The sequence below is a fragment of the Lycium ferocissimum genome, chromosome 9 (assembly GCF_029784015.1).
Source record: "Lycium ferocissimum isolate CSIRO_LF1 chromosome 9, AGI_CSIRO_Lferr_CH_V1, whole genome shotgun sequence".
Taxonomy (NCBI): Eukaryota; Viridiplantae; Streptophyta; class Magnoliopsida; order Solanales; family Solanaceae; genus Lycium; species Lycium ferocissimum.
The window spans coordinates 64,048,888-64,058,039 of record NC_081350.1 but is presented as its reverse complement, the minus strand read 5'-3'; positions in this window follow the sequence as shown (position 1 = coordinate 64,058,039).

The following is a 9,152-nucleotide window of genomic DNA, read 5'->3' as shown; positions in this document are numbered from 1 at the left end:
TATGTGAAAATGCGTGTTGTGAGTCCTTCGTGGCATTTTCTTGAAGGTTAAAGATTTTTTTACGTTTGAAACTTGAATATTATACATATATATTTTTAAAATTAAACCCGGAGGCTACTGATGTTATACATATATCTATAATTGAACACTTGATTAGTTAACAAAACACATTTGAAATTGAAGCAAAATAATTGTAAGTTAGTTGTATGTGAATATGTACTTCACTTGGCAAAATAAATTATGACATTTGAGAACTTAAAAGTGAATATAACCAGTAACGAGTTGGATGTCTTGTTTCCTTTTGTATATTTAGTTTTGCTATAGTATTTACTTGTGTTTCTTTTATTTGAATTGTAATGTAAAGTCAGTTGTCTTTTTCTTTTTCCGAAAAAAATTCCAATAATGGAAAACACATGCAGTTCATCCAAACTCTAGTTAATTATTTTTTCTATTAATCAATATAATAAAATTAAAATTTATCTTTTCTATTTCAACTAATTTTATAAGAATATTGTTTCTAAATTTATTGATAGCGTTAGCAACCGCGCGAAGCATGGACAAATAAGTTTAATTAAACATTAGAATTCAAGACATTATACAGAGAAACTATATTTTCCAACATTAAATAAAAATTATATATCTTCCTGGAGTCTTTAGCAGGAGGATCCAGGATTTGAAGACGACGGGGCCATTAAAAGCAGATGCACGTTAATCGAAGAGTCATCTTCAAATCATGGATCCGTTTCTGACCACAATGTCATGCAAACAGCCTGATTTGAATTTTTTATTAAACACCAATAAAACTGATGTACATATAAATTAAATGGGAATGAAGCTTTCTCTCCGGCTTGGTGGTTTGGGCACAATTTTGAGAGTCAGGTTGCCTGTTTGAAACTTGGCACCAACATGTTTATGCATTTTTTAAACTGTCAGCTAAAAAAGAAAACGCTATAGCCCAAACTAGAACTTGGGCCACGTACCAGCGCTGAAGGGCCTAAGGGGCATGCTGACCAACTGGCCCAATGCAATAGATAAGCTTTTAGGGGTTCTTTTAAAATATATCATAGTTTTTCAGGTACACACACACACAGTATATATATATATATATATATATATATATATATATATATATATATATATATATATATACTGAGTATTTTCCAAAGTTAACGAGTGCACGTGCACGCCACCCCACCATGTGGGTCTGCCTCTATGTTCAATAGACACACATTGACCAAAGTTGATGTATTTAATAGGTAAATGTCATAGTTGGGGTGTTTAAATGAAAATTCAAGGCAACTTTAAGTGGCCATTATGTATTTGACCTAAATAATTGGATCTAAGTTATTTTGTTTGAAATAGTATAATGATATATATAACATAAAGTGAATTGTGTCACAAATCATTTTATATCTGTATTAATTTATAGTAATTTGAGATTTACTAAAGTTGAACATCTTGGTTTGATTTGTTTCTATAGTTGACACAAGCAAATTGGCATGTTAATTATATAGTACAAAGTAATATAAAGTAAATAGAAAAAAGAGCTGACCATTTCATAATCATAAAGCAAATCAAAAGCATACCATAAAACACATAGTACTATATTATGAAATACTTTTGAGATATAACCACAATTATTTAAGGTAACAACTTTAAGATTTTAACATCTAAAGATTACCTCTGATAACTATATAAATACTTCCCTATGAGTCATGATACTTGCAAGTCAGGAGAAAAACACCATTTGAAAAGATAAAAGAAAATTGGCTCCAATATTGGCAAAATAATGTGCTTCATGGTTATACAAGTTCAAATTTAGTGTTTTTTATGACCATGTCACAATCTAGCGGCCGCCTTAGGTTCAAAAGAAGAATTGAAACCAGGTCTTCGAATGGATTTTTCAAGTTGATAAGGAAATCTTGAATTTTGGTAAACGTAAACCTGCATTTCTAATTTTATATATATATATATATATATATATATATATATATATATATATATATATATATATTTCTATTATTTATTTTCAGCATGAAAGTGTAGGTTGAATGATAGCAACAAATCCATCTATTATATATACAATTTTGGTCTAACTTCTCATTTCAATTACCTATGGGCTTGTGATGTTAGTGGATTGAAATGAGCTTAGACCAAAACTATATATATAATAGATGGATTTATTGCTAAAATTAAAAATGCACCTTCATTCAGAAAAAGAAAAAAAGTTTAGAAATATCATACATCTATAACAAGAAATGCACGTTTACGTTTACAAAAATCCAAGATTTGCTTATTAACTTGGAAACCCCATTGGATAACCTGGTTTTAATTCTTATTTTGAACCTAAATTCATTCAAATCAACTTCTTTTGCACAATGCATCATAATTGAAACCTGAGTCTAAGGCGGCCACCAAATCATAACATGGTCGTAAAAACCCCAAAATTTTCAACTTGTATAACCATGGAAGTGCAGGAAAGACTTGTGGACTCTCTTTATAGTTCTTGCGGCACATTTCTTGTTAATGCCTGGATGGAAACAGTTTCCGCTTAATGACAATTCTGGTGAAGAAATGCAGTAAATATAAGGAATTGAGAATTGGTTATGGATAGCGGGTTACGGGTTAAAGTGAAATTGGATAACTAAAAGGGGAATCCGTTAAATTGAGAGTATATTTAAGCTGGGGGTAATTTTGACCACATAGTGTAATAGAGGATGGATGTGAGTATATTAAAGTAGAGGAGTAAATATGACCATTTTCCCTTGAAAATATGTACAACTTATTTTGTAAATAACTAAAGGTCAGAGCTGAATTCGTAAACCAATTTTTGTGTCTTTCCAAACAAACACGATGCAAGTTCTTCATGTACAGATTTATTAATTTATTTTTACCAAGAAACTCACAACTTTGTTCCTCTAAAGCAATTGTAAAACAGGTACAATTCCATTATGCTACTTTAAGCTCCTCTAAGAAAAGAAAGAAATAGAGCTATTCTAAAAATCAAGTCATACTCGATTAATTGCACGATTATAATTTTTATGTAATGTAAACATTCAATAGCACAGGAATTTCAAATGTTCATTGTGATTTGTTGTTGCAAACCTACCGCCTCTTTGTAGCAACCTCCGTTTACCCACTTCTTTACAACACTATTTGGCAACAAAATAGCCATTTACAGATGCAAAAACCAACCTTTACAAATGTAAAGATCGTCCTTTACATCAAACCTGAAAGTGCAGTATTCATCCGCATTTCAACAGAGAAATAAAAAATTAACATGTTATTTTCACAACATCATTAGTTTGAACAGACAACACTAGCAACTTACATATTAAATGTTGTGTATGCAGTAACTATACTTTCTTGAGTTGGTTATTGCATATAGTCAAGTCCTCTTCTTACCTACAAGTTAAAAATATTGTATCACGAACTTAACTTATAAGTTACAAATAACATGATTAAATGCAGTTATATATGTAATAAACTCATATTGGCTTTGTAGGAGCAGAAGATGCAACGACAAATGAAGTATGGCCTGGATTGTGGCATATACTGCAATCTAATGATTTTCGCTTCCTTATTTTTGTCCTACTTTCCTCACTTCATCAAGTTCTTTTCACTGAAGTTACACATTTTCTTCATTTGGTACTTTGTCCTTCCAATCTTGGAGGCAAACGAGGTATATTGCCCGACTCGGGCGCCATCTCTTCACTATTCATAGGTAGAGTAGAAAATTCATAGATTCTCCTATAAATTTCTATCTCGATCCAAAATCCCACCTACATCATGATGGCACCAAACTCTATCCAGTAGGCAGATCCATCTAAAAGTAACCACAATATCAAGACAATAAAGCAAAAATAAAGACAGAGGAATAATATAAATGAATTATTTTCCAAGTTAATAAAATGTGAAATACTACTGTACAACCTCCAAGAGCTGGTGTTACAAGTCTGAGCTACTAAGAATGGAATATACAACTCTGTTTATGAAAAGTGCAACATATGTTTGGAAAACAACAAAATAAAGGACTTCGGGCTTGTAACGACCCGTTTCGTCGTTACCGTGATTTTCGAAAAATTTGCGACGTTGACTCCTTGAAACATCCTTGGTCCTTTTACACTTTTGAAAAACCGTTAACTTGATCTGACAATTGTGGGAGTTGCATATAAATATCGGATATGGGCTAACAGGGCCCAGTGGTACCGCTACAGCGCCCATGATGTCATCCCAGCGGTGGCGCAGTAGTCGTGTGTACACCGCAGGAACAGTGTAGTTGCTTTCCTCAAGGACCGCCCAGCGGTACCTTGAGCGTAGAAGCGGTACCGCTGAAGCGGCCTTTCAGAACACAATAGCAGTGATGAGCAGTGATTTTCCCCTATTTAAGTGTCATTTCGGAATTTGACCTCATTTCTCACAACCCTAAAAAGTTCAGCCACCCTTGGAGACCTTATGGAGCCTAAAATGATATCTTCTTGGGAAAGGTAATACTTTTAACTTCCTCCATTCATTTCTTCACATTAGTGATTCTTCTTAAAGTCCCTCATCTAGAAACAACAAAAACAAGAAAATGGATGTCTCCAAATTCATGAACTTAGGTGGGAAAATGGCTAGCAAGTTTTAACATAGATTATGTAGATTTAATCTCTCTTGTTTATAAGACTAGAATGATTATTAACTTAGATTTCTCTTACCTTCCCCAACTAGTAAGTGGGTTCTTCCATTAATATTGAAAATGGGCTTCTAAAGGAAAGAGCTAAAATGGTAATTTGATCTAGCCATTACTCTTTGTGGTTAGTATTAATTATGGTGTTAAGGAAGTAACCAAATTATGGTTAGCAAAAGAGTTCAATTAGTAATGAAGGCCTAGAAAATCTAGAGGTAGTCTAAATTCCCAAACTTTCCTTATCAATCCGAAATCTCTTATAAGTGTTCTAATGGTGATTCCTATTCTTGGGTCTCATGATTGTTTCAAGTTTATTCATGTGGATTAAGGCATGATGAATGAATTGAAGATCAACGGATGATCGTCGCACCCGCTCAGCCCCGAGGTAGGTCACGGCTTCTTTGCTTTGGTAGACTCCGGTTAGACTTACATATTCGTGTATTAGATAAAACGAAGAATGTGTGTATAGGGATTTGGAGATTGGGATGGATTCTTAGGATGGTACTGTTATGCGATTTGTGTGTTCGGGCCTGTGGCCTATAGATTTCTTAGGTTCATGTGTTGGCTTCCCCTTGGGTGTTGATGGACTGTATGTGACTTAGAAGATTAGTTGTTCGGTACTTAGTTTACTATGTCCTATTGATGAGAAGTTCCCGTATGATGCGCATATATTTGGTATTGAAATTGATAAAATGTGCTAAAGAACGTGAAACGACTCTAGACTGGATGTTTAGTGGTGACTTTATAAGTAGGAAGCGTATTTATCATGTATTGATGTCATTAGGCAGTAAAGGAATGAGGTGATATTGTTATTGTGACTTTGTCCGTGTTGGTTATTAGAGACTATTGATATATCCAGATTACGATTTGGTAGTATCTTACGTATTGTCGTTTGATATGAGCATAGTGTTCTATTATGGCTTATAGAGTTCTATTATGGCTTACTGTGTAGCCTTGTCATGATATTGTTGGTGTGCCCATGCGTGGTACTTGTGATATTGATTTGATTATTGACATTGAACTCATACATTGCACGCATTCTCATCTTTCATGATATACTGTTGATACATTAATGATACTTGAGGAAACACTATTATGAGCTGGGCTCAGTTGGATGAGAGTGACATGAGGACCGATCTCTGATGGTTGTCCTGGAATTGAAGATGTGCATAGCGATTTTTGAGGTTGTTGCCGGAATCGTGAGGTAGCGGTTGCTGAGGTTGTTGCTGGAACCGTGAGGTACATGGACTTCGCGGGTCCCCCATGGGTTGTGCTACCGAGATGTGATGTTCCATCATCGGAGTACATTTGTACACTGCATATGCATTGCATCCATATTTCATACATTGTTGTATTACATGGTTTATCCTTGTGATATTCTTGTGATCTGGTTGTTATATACGAATTCAGTTGGACGAATTGAGACTTGACACAGTTGGGCTTAGTTGCTATAACCATAGGCCATAATCTTGAATTACTTTTGTTTGATCCTAGTTGGCTCAGTTGTATATTTTGGCTTCCTAAAATCAGACGAATAATGAATATCAGAATGACGGAATGACTTCCGATACTAATATTGAATAGTGTAATGGTGGTTGACCTATGATACTTGAACGTAAATGTGTATTATATGTTAAGATGAGTTAGAAGGGATTAGAATGTAAATTAGTCAAATGGACCCCTTGGGGAGCATTGATGAGTATAAGGATCTTTATTTATTGAAGACGAACAGTAGGTAATGTGCATTGTTGACCTATTTTTACCTACCATGCTTATTTGTGAATTCTATTACTGATATGTTCTTCTAGCCATTGTCGGCCTATGATGCTTACCAGTACTAGTGTTGTACTGATACTACTTTTGCTACATCCAGTTTTGGGTGTAGAGTTTTCAAGTTAGTGAAGTTGGAGTTTCCGGAGATGTACGGTGCCTATCTTGAAGGCCTCCATCATTTTCAATCCGAGATGGAGGTTGAGTCTTAGATTTATTGTTGTATCCTGGTTCAACCTTAGCCGCTCTTGTACTAGTCTAGACCAGGTCATGGGGAATTGGGTCGATGTATTTATTAAATTATTGTAACTACTTCCGCTCTTTTGATTAATATATTAGCTGACTTCCGCTGTTGATTATAATAGATCTTGAAGGGTAATGAATCTCGTTCTTTACTTGCAAAGGTTTTTGTTTTGGTTGAGGGTTCGCCTACCGAGGTGGGAATGATAGGTGCCGCGCGATCCTAAAATGTGTCGTGACAGGGCTACCAAAATTAGATGGCATGTCGACTCTGTATCTTTGGTATGATCTCCCATGAACTCCGCAATGGTTCAACTCAAACTTGCACAGAAGGGTGCAACAAGTGTATCATGAGTACAAAATCAATGTGTATTCAGCAAGTGTCATCGATCGACTCCAATAAGGTAGTGGTGAGGGTTAGCCTTAAAAGATACTTGCTTTGTCCTGGCAACGACAGAATAATTTCTAACATCCCAACATCATGGCACGAAATCACACCATAATATATATGCGGGGGTCAAAAGAGGCCATCAACTTAGCCAAGCACACGGTCATCCCAAAAACACTTTGTCGCCCTTCTTCATCTCCATACAGCTTCCTTATCTCCATAGGATTTTTGTTCGCTTTAAGCAGTCCGAAGTCATTCTCGTATCAATATAACTTATTTTCAAAGCTTGTTGGACCAACTTAGAACCTAATAGTTGCTCGCAAATTGGGAGTATACCAAAGAACCACTTTATTGCACGCATCAACATCCTATCTGGCCATGGCAAAGAAATATGGTTGTCCACCCGCTGTCTGATTTGACCCTGAGCACTCTGAACACTCTTTGTAACTTGAGCACCCTCTCTAGCTGCTCCATGACCTTCCTAAGGCACTGACCTAATTGGGGCTGCAGCCACTAATGGGGCTGTAAGGGTGCGCTGTTAGCTGCCTTGTGCCCGCAACCCCCGAGATGTTCTAGCATAGTGACCCTGCTCTCTACAAGTAAAACAACATGTGCCAACCCTGCACTAACCAAATGTCACACCCCAACGAGTAGTATGACAGGCTCCGACCCATAGGCCGGGAACTACCTGACTTAGCGGTTACTCTGAACATCATATACCGTAACTCAAAGAACACCTACACGCAGAAAAGGCCCAATATTGAAATGTCTGGTAATCCAACATATATGTACAAATGCGAACCGACAAGTTCGCTACAACCTCACGAGTATCATAAAGCCGGCAAGGCTATCAGAAAAATATCAAGAACCCAAACCAAGGCCGACAAGGCCATATATAATATGTACATGCCCCACTTTGTCTATAAGCCTCTAAGAGTGCACATATGAACATATATTACATAAGCGAAAAAGTACCAAAAGTAGCAAGTCCGGAGTAGTGGCACTTACGACACCGAGACAGAAAATCCTAGCGGTCGCGCCCTCAATAACCCCCCCGTCGCAGCCTGCAGCACGAAATGTAGCGTCCCGTCAATGGGATGTCAGTACATATAAAACTACGGAGTATGTAAGGCTGGAAGCAATAACATAAGTGGGACGAAAATATAAATAGAGTAAAGGTAACCTATCAGCTGAGAACATACAATATGCCATGCATGAATCTTAAAAATCATATATAAGTAAGCACATATGTGTATATGTATATCATATAAGTATTAGTGCTGCGGAACGTGCAGCCCGATCCATATATGTTAGTGTCGAGGAACGCACGGCCCAATTCATAAATATAATATGTTAGTGCCGAGGAACGGACGGCCCGATCCATAAATATGATATGTTAGTGCCGAGGAATGTACGGCCCGATCCATAAATATAATATGCTAGCGCCGAGGAGCATAGGGCCAGATTCATAAATATAATATGTTAGTGCCGAGGAACGTACGGCCCGATCCATAAATATCATATATTATATGCATATACATAATGTAATCGGCGTACGCAAAGAGAGCCTAATAAAAGCCCTACTCGGTCCGGAGCGACATAAGATCGGTGACCTCCGAATAAATTATGGAAGCTCGTATCGATTCCAAAGAAATAACTTAACGATGATAAACATGATAATATGCCAAGAATCAATCAAATAACTAAGACATTAAGATTTGGAAATACAAAGTATAGGAGTGGAGCGAATTTGCTATGGAATGCTCATGTTCATATTCTAGTTGGATTCATGCCAAAGAAAGAGGGAAACGAACACCTTACATACGTTATCCGTCAAGCCACCACTTAAAGTATCTGTTACTTCGGTGTTTGCCCTTCACCCAAACCTATATATCGAGAAATACACCTTTAATCATACTTTCATCATATTTCCATCAACTTATAAGCACTAATTATTGACGACTAATTTGGGTTACGAAAATTTGGGCAAAGATTTCCCCTATATTCTTTACCTCCTCCAAATACCAAAACAACTCCCAAACAATATCAACAACAATATCATTAATATTCTACAAGATAAATATG